At 40.6% G+C, this 20212-nt stretch overlaps 1 long non-coding RNA gene across 1 annotated transcript in view; it reads right to left on the reverse strand.

Moving 5' to 3' along the window:
• Positions 1-10778, reverse strand: part of LOC134333533 (uncharacterized) — a 36278-nt gene extending 25500 nt beyond the window's left edge. Inside the window, exon 1 of the long non-coding RNA XR_010015390.1 lies at positions 10230-10778. This is a non-coding gene — a long non-coding RNA (uncharacterized LOC134333533). The remainder of the gene's footprint in view (positions 1-10229) is intronic.
• Between the last annotated feature and the right edge of the window lie 9434 nt (positions 10779-20212).

The following is a 20212-nucleotide window of genomic DNA, read 5'->3' on the forward strand; positions in this document are numbered from 1 at the left end:
AATCAAGTATAGAGATCTGCATTAGTGAACCAGTTTTAATGTACTAATACGAACAACTAGAAAGAATTAGTCTTAAATGGTGTGAATTTAAAATTTTTTACTGGGGTAAATTTCTGTATCGCAACGTTCTCCTAATTTCAAAATGTGACTTCCCAGTGGTCTCCCAGATTCCTTGCTTTCTCTCCTGCCTGGGATACATACTTCTTTACATTCCATAGTTGTTCTTGTTCATATGGGCATATAAAGAAGTATGTCCCCCAAGCAGGGTTCACGGGCCCGCAGTTCTCTTCAGCCAGTACAGATGATCTTTCTTTCACTACTGACATTTACCTTAATAGCTGGCAATTTCCTAATTCAAGGTCATGCTCAAACTTGGCAAACTTTCTTAATTCTGAATAGCCTATTTTTTCTAATTACTACATCTGGAAACACCTTATGTCTTGCGCTTAATTACTCGTTTGTAAAGTGTCTAAATATCCAAACAATACAGGAATAAAATCTACAAAGGTCTAAGCATGTACAACAACTCAGGGATGAGTTACTTGTTTCTTACTTTTCCCCCAGTTTCCAATTCCGGTGATCCTGCTAAAAAAGCTGCATTGCTGCACACATGTATCTAACACACACCTATTCAGACCAACACACACAGCAGAGTGGGATGTGCCAGATTTCCTTTTTTTTTTTTTTTTTTTTTAAAGCAGAGAAGCGCCACATGCAATTCACCTTGACTGTCAGTGAGGGAGGTGCAGCTGCAGCAGAGAGAGAGAGAGGAAGAGCAGAAGACAGGAAAAGAGTGATAGTGCAAGAGAGAGTGCAAGATTTGGTGCTTACCTAGTGGATAGCTGTCAGATTTCATCCCCCTAGGTTCAGTTTCAGATGGGCCAATGCACCAAAGAAGAAGAAAAGAATAAAGTGCATTAGCTGCCTCTATTCCACTCTGGCCCAGGTGCTGCCTCTGCAGTCTCTTTCCTTCATTCTTTCTTCCTCTCTCTCCCTATCAGAGTCTCTCTCTCTCGCTATCATTCTGCTTTACACACTAACTCTCTCCCTCCTCCCAGCACACACATGCAAGAAAGTTTTAGTCCACTGCAGGGCTGCTCCGTCCCCTCGCTGTTCTAAATAGGCGCTAAAAACTCTGTGTAGCTAATATGGTCCAGAGGAGATAAATGCTTATCTGATGATCTGTAGCGCTGACCTAGCCTGACTGCATTCTCCCTCTTATCCTTTCATGCCTGACTCTCTCACTCTCTTAGTCTATAATGCACAGCCTATAGAGCCTGCACCATGTGCACCCCTCCTCCTCATTTTTGCTTTTTCTCCCCTCCCCTTATTTCATTGACCCTTGACAGTATCTTTCTCGCTCATGCTTACCCCCCTCCAGTGATATGCAGCCAGTGATCTAATTATACGTGCTCGATCTTACACACTTCATGTGTGTGAGTATTAAAGAATACAGAACATTATAGAACACTAATAATACAGAATATTACTTTACGTACTGCTGTGTAAGCACGTTGAAATAAATATATATATATGACCTTATATTAGGTAAATGAGAAATGCTAAAAATAAATATATAAAAATATCTGAGGAGTTTGTTTTCTCTGACATCCCAAGAATGAGGCAGTAGGTGGATTTGCACCATTAAAATAATTGTGTGTATATCTGTGATGTCCTAAATAGACTGGTGCAGTCACACTGTTCCCAGAACAGCCTACAAAAGCCACCACAGCCCTAACCAGAATGAAGTAACTAAAAATGAATACTTGTAATAGTTTTTACACATTTAGTTATTTTCATTTTTAATTCATATTTTAGTTTCTTTTAAAGTATTAAAGTATTTAATTTCAATTTCATAATTGTGTTGTGCTGTGTGATGCAGTGTGAGTGCAGAAATTCACTTGTAACAGCTCGATTCTGCGGTAATCCAATACACAGTAGATCCTGCCGGCTGTAGGTAGGATTTGTGGTACTAAACATATACACTGATCAGCCATAACATTAAAACCACCTTGTTTCTACACTGTCTATTTTTCAGCTCCACTTACCATATAGAAGCACTTTAGTTCTACAATTACTGACTGTAGTCCATATGTTTCTCTACATATCTTTTTAACCTGCTTTTACCCTGTTCCTCAATGGCCAGGACCCCCACAGGACCACCACAGAGCAGGTATTATTTAGGTGTCTTATCCACTCATACCAGCACAACACACACTAACACACCACCACCATGTCAGTGTCACTGCAGTGCTGAGAATGATCCACCACCCAAATAATACCTGCTCTGTGGTGGTCCTGGGAGAGTCCTGACCATTGAAGAACAGCATGAAAGGGGGCTAACAAAGCATGTAGAAAAACAGATGGATTACAGTCAGTAATTGTAGAACTACAAAGTGCTTCTATGTGGTAAGTAGAGCTGATAAAATGGACAGTGAGTGTAGAAACAAGGACGTGGTTTTAATGTTATGGCTGATCGGCGTAAACGAAAACACAAAAGAAAAGCACCGTATCTGAGAGCGTCGAGCCTCTGCTTGAGGAAGGTCCATCACATCCCAGACAAACAAACTAAAAAACAGTTTTTACCCCAGGGTAACTGACTCTTAAAAAAACACTACACAGGTAACTGGACTCCTTTAAAAACATGGCACAATGTTCCACTCTACTCTGTCCACATTTATACTTATTATAACTGCACTATTGTTTCTAAAGTGTGCAATAAATTTAGTGCAATATCTTCTAAGCTACTCGGGGCATGTGCAATACCCCCTTGTCTTTTTTTTTTTTTTAATAATTATAGTTTTAGTCTTATACTTGTGCTATATTTACTTATTGTATGTGTAAGCGACATTGGATTGCTGCTCAGTTTGTTTGTACACATCTTATCTTATTACATTGACCATTATAAATAATTGTACACAATGCAAAACTTTCATTGTGGCTATAACAGTCTCACTTCAGGACTTAGATGTTATACTTGCAATGCAACACCCTCATTGTGGCTATAACAGTCTCACGTCACTTCAAGGCTTAGATTTTATACATGAATTTACACAATGCAAAACCATCATTGTGGCTATAACAGTCTCACTTCAAGATGTAGATTTTATACATTAATTTACACAATGCAATGGTGGCTATAACAGTCTCACTTCAGGACTTAGATTTTATACATGAATTTACACAATGCAAAACCATCATTGTGGCTATAACAGTCTCACTTCACTTCCGGACTGTGATTTTATACGTCAATGTACACAATGCAAAACCATCATTGTGGCTAGAACAGTCTTACTTGAAGTCTTGGATTTTATACATCAATTTACAGCTTGCATTGTGTCTCACTTGAGGTTTTGGAATTTGGAGTGTGTATGTAGAAATTTGTGTCTTTATAGTCAAATAAGCATCTGCAATGTCTCACTGATTTTAGATAGGAAAGCCAGGGTCGCAATGTTTCAGGAAAGTGTGTTTCATTGTTGTTTCATAATTTAGTCTGTCTTTTAAAGTATTTTGCATGTTTAAAGCTCAAGCTAGAACCATTTCTGCATGCAATACCCTTTAAACAATGTAATTTACTTTAATTGCTTTCAGTCAAAATTGACCATTATAACTAAATGAATTTAATGTGCAGTGTGTTCATGCATTTTTTCCATATTGATCAAATGCAAAAGCTGTTCAGTTTAAAGCTCTAATTAAAAAAAAAAGCTACATGTACAAAAACCCCAAATTGAAACAATTAACAAAAAAAAAAAAAAAAAAAAAAAAAAATTACAATCACAAATGTCCTAACACTAGACAATGCGATCTTGTAAAAATACACACATGCTGACAAAATAGAATTTGTCTGATAGGTAGGTGGAAGCAATGTCCGCTTATAAACCAATGCTTATAAAACAAATTAAAATCATGCCTTCAATGCTGGATGGATACTGCAGTGCACTCAATGTAGCAATTTATAAAGATGTAGCTCAAATACTAATGCACTAATTACTGTTTAATTACTAGTGTATTGTTATTCTGCATTTGATCCAGAACATGTCATTTGGGTTGCTGCCAATAAATGTCTAAAATGCAACATGTTAACATTGTCTTACTCTACAAGACTGTTGTTGTGTATATATGGTTTTATATATGGTATGCAAACAGAAGAAGAAGAATGCCTTTATTTGTCTTATACATATAGAGGTGTACAGTACAACATATCCCAGCTTGTTTGGAAACTTGGGTCAGAGCTTAAGGTCATCTATTGTATGCTGCCCCTGGAGCTGACAGGGTTAAGGGCCTTGCTCAAGAGCCCAACAGTGTCCCAACTCAATAAAATAATCTACCATGGCTAATGTTATCAAAAGGAAACTAATCAAACGTATCATGTTGGCTAAAACCTTTTACCCAAACCAAAATATGCCACAGCTTTAAAATAAATATCTGCACATAAGGTAAATGTGAAAATAATGCTTAATTAGAAGGGTTTGTTTGATTGATTCAAGGACAGGGTTAAGGTTGGCACTAAAAAGTGGGCATGCAGGTTGCAGTGATGCTCCACAATTCACCACCAGCTTTTAAAAAGATGTTCTATAGATGTGGATTGGTGTGCTTGGCTATGGCTATTATGACTGAACACAATTTGAGCAATTGAGGGTTAAGGGCCTTACTTAACCTGTAAGTAAACAGGCAACCTTCTGGTTACTAGTCCAGTACCTTAACCACTTAGCTGCCACTGCCTATAGGATACCACTGCTTATAGGATACTATAGGAACATGAACCTCCTTCCTGTGCCAGCTTTTCTACTCCCTCCCCCATTATTAAAGTTGAAAACCAATTTATAAGCACTAGCACAGCTGACTCGCACCTTAAATAAATTGAACTATCGCTTATCTCTGCTGTATTGTAGAACCCGAATGCATTGCTATGTAATGTAAACCTTAGGAGAATACATGGTGTGTATAGTGAGTGTAGTGTGTAGGCTTCCTGTGCATTATATACACTCAGCTTGACTGGTAATTAGAGCAGAGGGCAGTAAACGGAGGCAACCCGCTTCTGCAGTCTAACGATTACTCAATAAATGTGTAAGAATGTCGACTACTGACAGCTTTTCAGACATCCCATTGTGGGTAATGTGTTGTCAAAGAAGCATTTGCGATGGAGGTTTGAGGTCCCAATCAACGTTTCAGTCCATCCTAAGGGTGTTTAATTGGGTTGAAGTCTGAACTGAACACTTGACTTTATACATCATGATTACTGACTTTCCCTATGGCAATAATACAGTCTGTCAATAAATAGCGGAAACCGCTGAACCCAATAATAAGGAGAAGTGTCCACTTTGGACCATATAGTGTATGTGTTTATGCTCCATATGTATGGTGGTGTAAATTTATTCAGTTAGCATTTTTGACGTAATAGCAAGTTTAATAAACTAAGCACTATGTCAAACTTAACACACTTTACACACGAGGCACATAAAGATCACACTTCTATGTAAGAATGAACACAATATACTGTACACAACCTTCAAATGGGAAAGGGTAAAGTTGTGACAGGATTGGAGGTTGTACCTTTTTGTGGTAAAATTGGGGTTAATCTGTCCATATTGCCCCTTTGACTCTGCTTACTTTACCTAAAGGTCTACAATATGATGGATGGATGGATGGATTTTTATAGATATAATTAATCCCAAAGGAAATTATTGGTCTCCAGTAGCAGGACAAGAACTCATAGAAATGTAAGATGTGCATATATACAATATATGATATGCAAAAGATGTGCAATTGTGCGTCTGACGCTAGGGCTTAAAATACAACTAAAAATAATAGCAGTAGTGTGTGTGTGTGTGTGTATATGTATGTATGTATATACATACAAACCTCCTTGTTTGTACACTCACTGTCCATTTTTATCAGCTCCACTTACCATATAGAAGCACTTTGTAGTTCTACAATTACTGTCTGTAGTCCATCTGTTACACTCATGCTTTATTAGCCCCCTTTCATGCTGTTCTTCAATGGTCAGGACTCTCCCAGGACCACTACAGAGTAGGTGTTATTTAGGTGGTGGATAATTTACATCCAGCCAACAGTGCCCTATGGGCAGTGTCCTGTGACCACTGATGAAGGTCTACAAGATGACCAATTCAAACAGCAGCAATAGATGAGTGATCATCTCTGACTTTACATCTACAAGGTGGACCAACTAGGTAGGAGTGTCTAATAGAGTGGACATTGAAATGGACACCGTATTTAAAAACTTGAGCAGCGCTGCTGTGTCTGATCCACTCATACCAGCACAACACACACTAACACAACACCACCATGTCAGTGTCACTGCAGTGCTGAGAATGCTCCACCACCCAAATAATACCTGCTCTGTGGGGGTCCTGACCATTGAAGAACAGGGTGAAAGCAGGTTAAAAATGTATGTAGAGAAACAGATGGACTACAGTCAGTAATTGTAGAACTACAAAGTGCTTCTATATGGTAAGTGGAGCTGATCAAATGTGTGTAGAAACAAGGAGGTGGTTTTAATGTTCTGGCTGATCGGTGTATGTAATAACATTTTAAACAGTAGAATGTATAGCTATGTTATTATAAAGCAGATTTTTGAGTTCAAGACAATATGTGTCTAACTACAGTGCTTGTTCCAATTCACATTACACTACTGTTCCTATGTAACAGAAATTGCTTAAGTACGCAAGTTGTAAAGAATCTTTAGTTTGTGTAGTGTACTGACACCAGCAGTACTCTCCGGCTAATGGCTGACTGCATAGCTCCGTCTCTTTCTATAGCAGCTTCTCTGTAATTAAACCGAGCGTCCCCGTCATAAATCAGCAGTCTTTTCTCCTCTCTGCTTCAGCCTCTTTTATTTTTCATCCCATCTTTACTGACCCGACTAGTTGTGTAAATCGCCACCTCCCCCAACCCTCTTTCACTCCCACAGCCAAATTCTAATATAAGATTGCCACCCTATGCCGTAGATGGAGCCATAACTTGGAAATATGTTTGTCACCACACGCATACACACTTTGGGAACAGGTGTACCATTCCTGTGGCACATGGGTCCATTTGGAGCCCCCCTCGCTCCATAGTTCTCCATCAGCAGCTGTTCTATCTGAGTACGGTCCAAATGTCACCTAATACGCAGAGTTCCAGTTCAGTCTGTATTTAAACATGGCCTGGGTCATCATCCCAGTATCAGAGTAAAATTAGCAGGTAGAACGCTGACTGGCTTTTTATCCTTCCAAGAGTTCAAGGTCACTTTCTGTGCTTACCTACAGCTTTCTAAAGGTTTAGATAAAGGAAGCATAATTTTTAAAAATTTTTTGCTTTAATTGCAGTGGTACCCACAAAGATTGACTGTGAGCTCTTTTGTTCTATGTATTTAAATTGAGAAATTAACACTGCAAACCATATTTATTATTATTTTTAATAGTTACATTAAAAGCTGTGCGAATCTGGACTCTAGTTCTGGGGAGTTTGATATTTTTTCTACTGCTGACGCACATGATCGAGCTGATTAGCTAATCATCAATCAGTTGGATCAGGTGTGTTGGGAGTAGAGAAAACTCCAAACTGTGCAGGGCAATAAAACCCCAGGACTGGAGTTGAGAGCCCAGTGATTGATTTCTTATATGAAGGATTTGTTCTAAATAGATAAAGAGGTACCCTTAAAGAATCGTTTAAGCTCAGTGATAAGCCAAGTTACAGTTATACCTGTACTCTGAGGGCATGTAAAGACTAAGTGTGGGTAAAAGAAAATATCCTACATATAGTGTCCTTGTTCTGTTGCAGTAATGATATACACAGATTTAAAAATAAAGATTTTACTTGGACTATTATATCTCTATATATGTTTATTTATTATTTTATTTGTAATATATGACTGTAGTCCATCTGTTTCTCTGCATGCTTTGTTAGCCCCCTTTCATGCTGTTCTCCAATGGTCAGGACCCCCACAGGACCACTACAGAGCAGGTATTATTTAGGTGGTGGATCATTCTCAGCACTGCAGTGACACTGACATGGTGGTGGTGTGTTAGTGTGTGTTGTGCTGGTATGAGTGGATCAGACACAGCAGAGCTGATGGAGTTTTTAAACACTTCACTGTCACTGCTGGACTGAGAATAGTCCATCAACCAAAAATATCCAGCCAACAGCGCCACGTGGGCAGTGTCCTGTGACCCCTGATGAAGGTCTCAAAAATGACCAACTCAAACAGCAGCAATGGATGAGCGATCGTCTCTGACTTTACATCTACAAGGTGGACCAACTAGGTAGGAGTGTAATAGAGTGGACAGTGAGTGGACACGGTATTTAAAAACTCCAGCAGCGCTGCTGTGTCTGATCCACTCATTCCAGCACAACACACACACTAACACACCACCACCATGTCAGTGTCACTGCAGTGCTGAGAATGATCTACCACCTAAATAATACCTGCTCTGTAGTGGTCCTGGGAGAGTCCTGACCACTGAAAAACAAGGTGAAAGCAGGTTAAAAAGGTATGTAGAGAACAGTCAGTAATTGTAGAACTACTAAGTGCTTCTGTATGATAAGTGGAGCTGATAAAATGGACAGTGAGTGTAGAAACAAGGAGGTGGTTTTAATTTTATGGCTGATCAGTGTATATTTGTGTATATATATATATATATGTTAAATAAAATTATAAATCCAGGAATAGAGAACCCAAGATTGTTGGTTTTTAATATTAATAAAGGTAATTTAAACAAAGTAACTGCTATAGTAATACTACATTAGCCAGTGTGATCTGAAAACAGATGTTTGTCATTAATAAAGAAATAAACATACACTACATTGTCTGTACAGGTAACAGGTATTCTGGCATATAAAATAAAATGTGGTTGTTCCTAGTGTGGTATGGCTTATACCACATTATTACTTTTAGATAATGTAATTATAATATATATATACAAGTGATTGTATGTACTGTTTAGTTTGGACAATGGAGAATTTAGGTATAATTATTATTATAGAATTTATATAACCCACCAATGGAAGTGTCTTGCGCACAACCTTTCCCATCATGTAATGTGATACAGTAGCTGGTGTTTCCACTAAAACTAGCACTAGGAGTCACCATCTTATTGAATTACCCAATCTCTAATCTTTAGATCATGGTCTGGTTCCTGTCAAGGGAGTGTTTCCTTGCCTCTGTAGTCCTTGGCTTGCTTAGCAGGGGTTTTTGGTCTGTCGGTCCTGGATTCTGTAAAGTCGCTTTGAGACGGTCTTGTTAAAAGAGCTATACAAATAAATTTGACTTGACTTAACCACTTCAAGATTTAACTGTTTGATTTTGTATTAAACATTCTTTAAATGTTTCAAGCTGTTCACACCCGTGATGCTACCTTCACCATGTTTTAAAGTTAGGATATGGCTTTGGCTTTTCTTTGTGCATGTAGATACAGTTTCTAAAACACGTCCTAAATACTTGTCTTGCCTTTAGTCTGTCGACATAATCTTGCATGGCGCATACTCCCGAGCATCTACATTAGCAGTGAGAAAATTGAGGTATTTATTTAATTTATATAATTATTATTTAATTATTATTATAGAATTTATATAACCCACCAATGGAAGTGTCTTGCGCAGAACCTTTCCCATCATGTAATGTGATACAGTAGCTGGCATTTCCACTAAAACTAGCACTAGGAGTCACCATCTTATTGAATTACCCAACTTCTAATCTTTAGATCATGGTCTGGTTCCTGTCAAGGGAGTGTTTCCTTGCCACTGTCGCCCTCGGCTTGCTTAACAGGGGTTTTTGGTCTGTCGGTTCTGGATTCTGTAAAGTCGCTTTGAGACGATGTGTATTGTTAAAAGCGCTAAACAAATTCTGTGTTGAATTCTTTAAATGTTGCAAGCTGTTCACACCCATGATGCTACCTTCACCATGTTTTAAAGTTAGGATACGGCTTTGGCTTTTCTTTGTGAGGTGTAGATACAGTTTCTAAAACACGTCCTAAATACTTGTCTTGCCTTTAGTTTGTCGGCATAATTTTCCACAGCGCATACTCCCGAGCACCTACACTAGCACCAATGCTAAAGCATTTTGACAGGAATCGGATATTACTGCAGAGAGCGCAGCACAGAATTGAACACATATTACCATATACGCTATCAACATTAATGCACACGCACATCAGTAAAGGCAGGCCAAGGTAGTGTTCCCCTATACTTACACACATACTATACATGCATTTACACACAAACACACTTACCGTGAGAGTTGGCCTTCGTGGAGGGGAATGGCAGCGGGATCTCTGTATACTGGCAGCTGATTCAGCGTTTGAGAGTTTAAGGATCAGAGCGGAGAGAAGTGAAGAGAGAGAGAGAGAGAGAGAGAGTAAAGGAAGGGAGCTAGTTGACATTGAAGGTATCTTTCCTCTTCATATAGTGCGCCGAAAAAATCATAATGAAACGATTTAAGACTGAAGTGAAATGAGATGTTAAAATTAACCTTGCCAATCATAGGCCTTCAGCCCATTTCATCACGGTATGCGCATGTCTGATTGGCAGTTCCTTAGGATGCTTTTAGAGAAAACCCCACCCCTGTCCTCCCACCTGTCCTGAATAAGGCAAATTCTCTGAGCTAAGTCCTGTGGGAGCTGAAACAGGAGTAGGAGACAGTATGGAAAATTCGCTGACATTAGGAGGAAATGTTTAAAGGGGAAGGAAAAGGCAAAAAAGCCCTAAAAATTGTTTTGTTTCCTCCTCCATTGATCAGTTGGTCACATTTATATTCCATACTGTCACACACTCCTGCCCAAACGAATACTCAGCAATGAAAATCTCCAAGAAACTAGCAACTGATAAAATTATTTAAATAATTATCTACAAAATTAAATAACGACATGTTAACGATAAACACTGGATGGGTGCTACTGCTTAGGATTGATCATCGGAGCCTCCCACAGCTCTAGGCTTTTATACCCCCAGTGTAAAGGCAGACCCAAGTCTCCCTGGCCGTTCACCCTCTTCCCCTATTCTCTGGCCTTATTTAGTGAGGCAGGGTAAAAAATAGCCCCCTAAAGTGCTCATGGCTTAGTCGACTCTCAAGGGGTTGGGCTCAGCATGGGCGGAGCTACTTTTTAAAGTAGGGGTATGTTTGATAGATGTACAACTAGAAGGCAGAGCAGGTGATCCCAGTTGTTCACGCCAACCTGTCCACCCTGCGTCTGGAGCTATTTTTAGGCTGGCCAAATAAAGAGAGGGGTGTGTGTGTGTGTGTCCCATTCCAGCCCTGAACTCATTTAGCTGATCTGCTGCAAGCTAGTCATTTAGCTACACTATGTACACTATGTATTTCAGGACGGATGATGCAAATATAGATACACTGTAAAAAATTAATTGTAGAAAGAACTGGCAGCAGGGTTGCCAGGTAGTTACAGTAAAAATAACAGTATCTTACTGTTGCAGAAATCATTGAGGCACACCATACAACGTTTCTTGACTCTGATTCTAGTTTTATTTGTAAATTGTAGTGCTTGACAAAGGTTTGCCAAACAAACCCCTTGCCCTTGTGATTACATCAGCTATTGTTGAGTGGTGGTTCTTAATGCAGTGCCATTTGAGGGATCGGAGATAATCTGTGCTCAACTTAGGCTTGCACTCTTGCCCGTTACATACATTTCTTCACATTCCTTGAATCATTTAATATTATTATGCACTGTAGAGGGAGGAATATGCACATTTCTAATCTTTCAGCAACATTATTGTTAAACATTTTTTTTCTATTTTATTTATGCATTTTCTCCCAATTTAGCGTAGTCAATTTGTCTTCAGCTGCTGGGGGATCCCTGATTGCAGTCGAGGTGGGTATATTGCTGCTCACGCCTCCTCCGACCCTCGCGCAGCCCTTAGCGGAATCCTTTTTTCACCTATGCATTCTGCACTGGTGCCTCTATCTGCTAATCAGGGTCCTTGCACAGCGTTTGAAGACCCCACCCACATAGTCTGGGCATCCCGCCCTAACAGAAACGTGTCTGCTGCAGGCACTGTCAATTATGCCCGCTAGATGGCACCCAGCCAACCGGTGGCAATGATGACTCGGAGCTGGTGTTCTAGCGCAGTGGTCCCCAAGTACCGGACCACGGACCGGTACCAGTCCATGGGTCATTTATTACGGGGCTGCACAGAAAGAATAAATAATGCAGTTATTGTTTCATATCATCCCTAGGTGGGAGTCTTGTTGCAGCAAAAAAAGCTCATTTTACATTATTTGTGAGCAGTATAATTACATCCTCCCTTCCCCACTGGTCCGTGACATTTTATATGAAACTGGTCCGTGACATTATATTTTATATGAAACTGGTCCGTGGTGCAAAAAAGGTTGTGGAATATCCTGCTGTGCCAGCTGGGCACCTGTTATTTCAATAATTTTTCCACACATTTGTTGACAAACTGAAGATCTTTGTTCCTCTGGCTTGTTGATTTGCTTTGGTATAACCAGTCTATAACTTCTGGGTGATAGATCTATGATTGTTTACATGTCTTTAGTATCATTAGTTGAATAAAGAGCAGACAAATTCCTATTGTTAATTAAATACTTCTGCACAGCCTAATAGGAGTGTGTTAATGAGACGGAGTTCAATAGTATACCCCCTAAGCTGTTGTTTATTCATGTTGACCCTCATTTTATTGTTCATTGAGTTTATAGCTCTTCGTACATGGGTAAGCTTCCAGAGCCACCTTTTTGTGCTAGATGTACTTAAATAAATAAAACTAAATGTGTGATTCTCCTGTAAAATTATTTTAGACCTTCCCAACAATCCATCTTTTATGACTAGCACCAAATCGGCAAACCAATCAGTGGCCACCAAGTTAGCTGGTAACTTAAACATGCATCCTGCAAAATGTGCAACTTTAACTGTGAAACTATAGAAGACTGTATGACTTGGAAGTAAAAGAATGAACAAAAATAAAAGGCCTAAACAACAATTAGCTACAAACAGGTTCAGCAAAACAACAACGAAATGTTTTAGACTCTCGGAAAAGCTGATTCTCACAATTTCTCAGCACCTTGAGCTATAACAAGTTTAAAAGTGAAACAGGAGGAAAATCCAGCTAAACAAAGATACATTTGGATTTCACTCAAATGCAGATTTGTCTCATATTCGCACTTTGATGATGTTTTACCACACAGCTCAAGCCAAGCGCTGAACAAAAATGACAGTTGCACACACGCCAAGTTTAACGTAAACATTGAGTTTATGGGTACAAATGTTTTGATAAAGGCCATTGAGTTTCAAAGATTTCGAGTTTAGGGTACATTGAGTTACAAGGTATCACTGTAGTTCAATAAAATTCTATTTTTTTCTGCTCACTCAGCAGCCCATAGTGCGGCCCACTGGGAATTTTTCTAGTACTTCCGATGACCAGTCTATTTCTGCCTATAGCAGAGATTCAGAGTTTTTATTGGATGGGCAGATGCTTCAGATGTGCTGAGGTAATGCGCGACCAATATAATCATGTCCTGATTTCCTGATTATAACTTCCTCTGCTGCTACACTACTGCTCCTGCACTGACTGAGAACAGCTGGAGACTCTCAGTAATTGTTTTCAGCCAATTGTTTGCCTGGCATGGATGGACATGGATTTATGCATATATATAGTGACATTCATTTATTTAGTAATTTACACTCACACCCATGAGTTTTACACTTGCATTTTTGTTCTGGTCCTGTGCCTGTTAGGATTTAAGTTCAGTAGGCAGTATTTGACCCTTGTGCCATAACGTTATGGTTGATAGTCTAACACGGGTCTTGGATTTACTTCTAATTAGCTCTGGTACAGTTGGAGTAAGCCATTTGTCAATGTGTTCCGATTCTCTTTTTTTGCATATCCCAGCTGGTTTGGGAGCTGGGGTCTGAGCGCAGTTGGCAATTGTATCTTAGCAGTTAAAGTACTGGACTAGTAATTAAAATTCAAGCCCCACCAGTTTAAGATTGTCACTGTTGGGTCCTTGAGCAAGGCCCTTAACCCTCAATTGCTTAGACAATATACGGTCACAGTACTGTAAGTCGCTTTGGATAAAAACATCTGGTGCTGGTATGAGTGGATCAGACACAGCAGTGCTGCTGGAGATTTTAAACACCTCAGTGTCACTGCTGGACTGAGAATAGTCCACCAACCAAAAATATCCAGCCAACAGCGCTTCGTGGGCAGCGTCCTGTGACCACTGATGTAGGTCTAGAAGATGACCAACTCAAACAGCAGCAATAGATGAGCGATCGTCTCTGACATCTACAAGGTAAACCAACTAGGTAGGAGTGTCTAACAGAGTGGACAGTGAGTGGACACAGTATTTAAAAACTCCAGCAGCGCTGCTGTGTCTGATCCACTCGTACCAGCACAACACACACTAACACACCACCACCATGTCAGTGTCACTGCAGTGCTGAGAATGATCCACCACCTAAATAATACCTGCTCTGTGGTGGTCCTTTGGGGTTCCGGACCACTGAAGAACAGGGTGAAAGCAGGCTAAAAAAAACATGCAGAGAAACAGATGGACTACAGTCAGTAATTGTAGAACTACACAGTGGAGCTGATAATGGACAGTGAGTGTAGAAACAAGGAGGTGGTTTTAATGTTATGGCTGATCAGTGTACCTTTTACTCTTTATACTGTTTGAGGCACACACAGTGTAAGACTTTGACAGAGAGGGTTTTGAGGCCTTGCTCAAATGCCCAATGGCAGCATGGAAGAGTCGGGATTCAAACTCTCAACCTTTTGATTGATAGCCCAAATCAGGCTAAGGACACAAATAAATAATGCGCATCTCACACTAATACTACTGTGATATATATATATATATAAATATAAATATACTGTATATATATACAGTGTATCACAAAAGTGAGTACACCCCTCACATTTCTGCAGATATTTAAGTATATCTTTTCATGGGACAACTTTGACAAAATGACACTTTGACACAATGAAAAGTAGTCTGTGTGCAGCTTATATAACAGTGTAAATTTATTCTTCCCTCAAAATAACTCAATATACAGCCATTAATGTCTAAACCACCGGCAACAAAAGTGAGTACACCCCTAAGAGACTACACCCCTAAATGTCCAAATTGAGCACTGCTTGTCATTTTCCCTCCAAAATTTCATGTGATTTGTTAGTGTTACTAGGTCTCAGGTGTGCATAGGGAGCAGGTGTGTTCAATTTAGTAGTACAGCTCTCACACTCTCTCATACTGGTCACTGAAAGTTCCAACATGGCACCTCATGGCAAAGAACTCTCTGAGGATCTTAAAAGACGAATTGTTGCGCTACATGAAGATGGCCAAGGCTACAAGAAGATTGCCAACACCCTGAAACTGAGCTGCAGCACAGTGGCCAAGATCATCCAGTGTTTTAAAAGAGCAGGGTCCACTCAGAACAGACCTCACGTTGGTCGTCCAAAGAAGCTGAGTGCACGTGCTCAGCGTCACATCCAACTGCTGTCTTTGAAAGACAGGCGCAGAAGTGCTGTCAGCATTGCTGCAGAGATTGAAAAGGTGGGGGGGTCAGCCTGTCAGTGCTCAGACCATACGCCGCACACTACATCAAATTGGTCTGCATGGCTGTCACCCCAGAAGGAAGCCTCTTCTGAAGTCTCTACACAAGAAAGCCCGCAAACAGTTTGCTGAAGACATGTCAACAAAGGACATGGATTACTAGAACCATGTCCTATGGTCTGATGAGACCAAGATTAATTTGTTTGGTTCAGATGGTCTCAAGCATGTGTGGTGGCAATCAGGTGAGGAGTACAAAGATAAGTGTGTCATGCCTACAGTCAAGCATGGTGGTGGGAATGCCATGGTCTGGGGCTGCATGAGTGCAGCAGGTGTTGGGGAGTTACATTTCATTGAGGGACACATGAACTCCAATATGTACTGTGAAATACTGAAGCAGAGCATGATCCCCTCCCTCCGGAAACTGGGTCGCAGGGCAGTGTTCCAGCATGATAATGACCCCAAACACACCTCTAAGACGACCACTGCTTTATTGAAGAGGCTGAGGGTAAAGATGATGGACTGGCCAAGCATGTCTCCAGACCTAAACCCAATAGAACATCTTTGGGGCATCCTTAAGCGGAAGGTGGAGGAGCGCAAAGTCTCGAATATCCGCCAGCTCCGTGATGTCGTCATGGAGGAGTGGAAAAGCATTCCAGTGGCAACCTGTGAAGCTCTGGTAAACTCCATGCCCAGGAAAGTTAAGGCAGTTCTGGGAAATAATGGTGGCCACACAAAATATTGACACTTCAGGAACTTTCACTAAGGGGTGTACTCACTTTTGTTGCCGGTGGTTTAGACATTAATGGCTGTATATTGAGTTATTTTAAGGGAAGAATAAATTTACACTGTTATATAAGCTGCACACAGACTACTTTTCATTGTGTCAAAGTGTCATTTTGTCAGTGTTGTCCCATGAAAAGATATACTTAAATATCTGCAGAAATGTGAGGGGTGTACTCACTTTTGTGATACACTGTATACACATATATACATATACACATACACATACACATACACATACACAGTGGGGCCAAAAAGTATTTAGTCAGCCACTGATTGTGCAGGTTCTCCTACTTAGAAAGATGAGAGAGGTCTGTAATTTTCATCATAGGTACACTTCAACTATGAGAGACAAAATGAGAAAAAAAAATCCAGGAAATCACATTGTAGGATTTTTAAAGAATTTATTTGTAAATTATGGTGGAAAATAAGTATTTGGTCAATAACAAACAAGCAAGATTTCTGGCTCTCACAGACCTGTAACTTCTTCTTTAAGAAGCTCTTCTGTCCTCCACTCGTTACCTGTATTAATGGCACCTGTTTGACCTCGTTATCTTAATAAAAGACACCTGTCCACAACCTCAAACAGTCAGACTCCAAACTCAACCATGGCCAAGATCAAAGAGCTGTCGAAGGACACCAGGAAGAAAATTGTAGACCTGCACCAGGCTGGGAAGAGTAAATCTACAATAGGCAAGCAGGTTGGTGTGAATAAATCAACTGTGGGAGCAATTGTAAGAAAATGGAAGACATACAAGACCATTGATAATCTCCCTTGGGGTCAAGATCTCATCCCGTGGGGTCAAAATGATCATGGGAACGGTGAGCAAAAATCCCAGAACTACACGGAGGGACCTGATGAATGACCTGCAGAGAGCTGGGACCAAAGTACAAAGGCTACCATCAGTATACACACTACGCCGAGAGGGACTCAAATCCTGCAGTGCCAGGCGTGTCCCCCTGCTTAAGCCAGTACATGTCCAGGCCCGTCTGAAGTTTGCCAGAGAGCATTTGGATGATCCAGAAGAGGATTGGGAGAATATCATGTGGTCAGATGAAACCAAAATGGAACTTTTTGGTAAAAACTCAACTCGTCGTGTTTGGAGGAAGAAGAAAAACCCAAGAACACCATACCTACTGTGAAGCATGGGGGTGGAAACATCATGCTTTGGGGCTGTTTTTCTGCAAAGGGGACAGGACGACTGATCCATGTTAAGGGAAGAATGAACGGAGCCATGTATCGTGAGATTTTAAGCCAAAACCTCCTTCCATCAGTGAGAGCATTGAAGATGGAACGTGGCTGGGTCTTCCAGCATGACAATGATCCCAAACACACCGTTTGGGCAACGAAGGAGTGGCTCCGTAAAAAGCATTTCAAGGTCCTGGAGTGGCCTAGCCAGTCTCCAGACCTCAACCCCATAGAAAATTAGTGGAGTCTGTGTTGCCCAGCGACAGCCCCAAAACATCACTGCTCTAGAGGAGATCTGCATGGAGGAATGGGCCAAAATACCAGCTACAGTGTGTGCAAACCTGGTGAAGACTTACAGGAAACGTTTGACCTCTGTCATTGCCAACAAAAGTTATGTTACAAAGTATTGAGCTGAACTTTTGTTATTGACCAAATACTTATTTTCCACCATAATTTACAAATCAATTCTTTAAAAATCCTACAATGTGATTCCCTGGATTTTTTTTTCTCATTTTGTCTCTCATAGTTGAAGTGTACCTGTGATGATAAATTACAGACCTCTCTCATCTTTCTAAGTAGAAGAACCTGCACAATCAGTGGCTGACTAAATACTTTTTGGCCCCACTGTATGCACTGTACACCCATATAAAAACCTTATCCTATCAAAGAAGTATGGTGGAGGAAGCATCATAGATAGAAATATGATGTTTAACCAAAGAACCAATAACCTAAAATACATTAGTCAATTAGGTCCTTTGCATTTTAAAATAGTTAAGGAACAGTATAGATCTTTATTGCCATAGCTAAACTAGAGCCTGAAGTGTAACTAACATACACTATATGGACAAAAGTTTTGGGACACATCTTTTAGTTTTTCAGTTCATGTGTTTCCACCACAACAACTGCTATAACAGGTGAAATAAGTCAATTATACGAAGGAAATGATATGCTTTCAGCATTACAGTAACAGTTTATGGAAGGTCCTAGCTTTACTGTGTCCCTGTGCACCAAGCAAGCGCTATAAAAACATAAGGAAAAGCTTGGTTAAAAGAAACTCCAGTGGACTGCACAGAGCCCTGACCTCAGCCCCACAGAACAGCTTTGGAATGAATTGATACATTATTTGAGGCTTTCTTGACCAACATCAGTGCCCAGCCATACAACTGCTCGTTTTAATAGCTGAACAGATCAAATAGCAGTCACTCATTTAATACTGTTTGTTTTTGAAATGGGATATCCAACAAGCTCATTGTCAGGTGTCCAAATACTTTTGGCCATATAGTGTATTTTAAGCTGAACAGTACTGTTCATGCAAGAAACTCCTAAATGTAGAAACTAGTAGAAACATTATACACATTAGACACTGACGAGGCATAACATTATGACCACTGACGGGTGCAGTGAATAACGCTGATTATCTCATCACGGCACCTGTTAGTGGGTGGGATATATTAGGCAGCAAGTGAACATTTTATCCTCAAAGTTGATGTGTTAGCAGGAAAAATGGGCAAGCGTAAAAATTTGAGCGAGTTTGACAAGGGCCAAATTGTGATGGCTAGACGACTGGGTCAGAGCATCTCCAAAACTGCAGCTCTTGTGGGGTGTTCCCGATCTGCAGTGTTCAGTATCTATCAAAAGTGGTCTAAGGAAGAAACAGTGGTAAACCGGCGACAGGGTCATGGGCGGCCAAGACTCATTGATGCATGTGGGGAGCGACGGCTGACCCCTGTCCACCGCCGAAAGTGCCAACAATGGGCATGTGAGCATTGGAACTGAACCACAGAGCAATGGAAGAAGGTGGCCTGGTCTGATGAATCACGTTTTCTTTTATATCACGTGGATGGCCGGGTGCGTCGCTTACCTGGGGAACACATGGCACCAGGATGCACTATGGGAAGAAGGCAAGCCGGCGGAGGCAGTGTGATGCTTTGGGCAAAGTTCTGCTGGGAAACCTTGGGTCCTGCCATCCATGTGGATGTTACTTTGACATATACCACCTACCTAAGCATTGTTGCAGACCATGTACACCCTTTCATGGAAACAGTATTCCCTGATGGCTGTGACCTCTTTCAGCAGGATAATGCACCCAGGAATGGTTTGAGGAGCACTACGACGCGTTTGAGGTGTTGACTTGGCCTCCCAATTCCCCAGATCTCAATTCAATCGAGCATCTGTGGGATGTGCTGGACAAACGAGTCCGATCCATGGAGGCCCCACCTCACAACTTACAGGAGTTAAAGGATCTGCTGCTGACATCTTGGTGCCAGATACCACCGCACACCTTCAGGGGTCTAGTGGAGTCCATGCCTCGATGGGTCAGGGCTGTTTTGGCAGCAAAAGGGGGACCAACACAATATTATGAAGGTAATCATAATGTTATGCATGATCTGTGTATTTTGTGGATTCCCAACATTTTATGGCAAAAGAGAATCATGCTATGATTAAGAATATTTCTAGTGTAGAGCCTTTAGTGTAGAAATAGGAAAGATGTAGGGAGGATGGGGGTGGGAGGGTTAAAATTGAGAGGACAGCAGAGGGGAGATGGGAAAAGAAAAGATATTGATTTCCACCTTAAAAAGGCAATCTCCACAGCTCAAGCGCTCTTGGGGGGGAAAAATACAGTATGTGGCCGGCCGTGTGTGTGTGTGTTACAAGAAGGATGATACATAACTCGCTGCAACATTCTGTCCATGTTTGCAAAAAATTTTTTTTAAATAAATAAA

Source organism: Trichomycterus rosablanca, chromosome 19, assembly GCF_030014385.1.
Source record: "Trichomycterus rosablanca isolate fTriRos1 chromosome 19, fTriRos1.hap1, whole genome shotgun sequence".
Taxonomy (NCBI): Eukaryota; Metazoa; Chordata; class Actinopteri; order Siluriformes; family Trichomycteridae; genus Trichomycterus; species Trichomycterus rosablanca.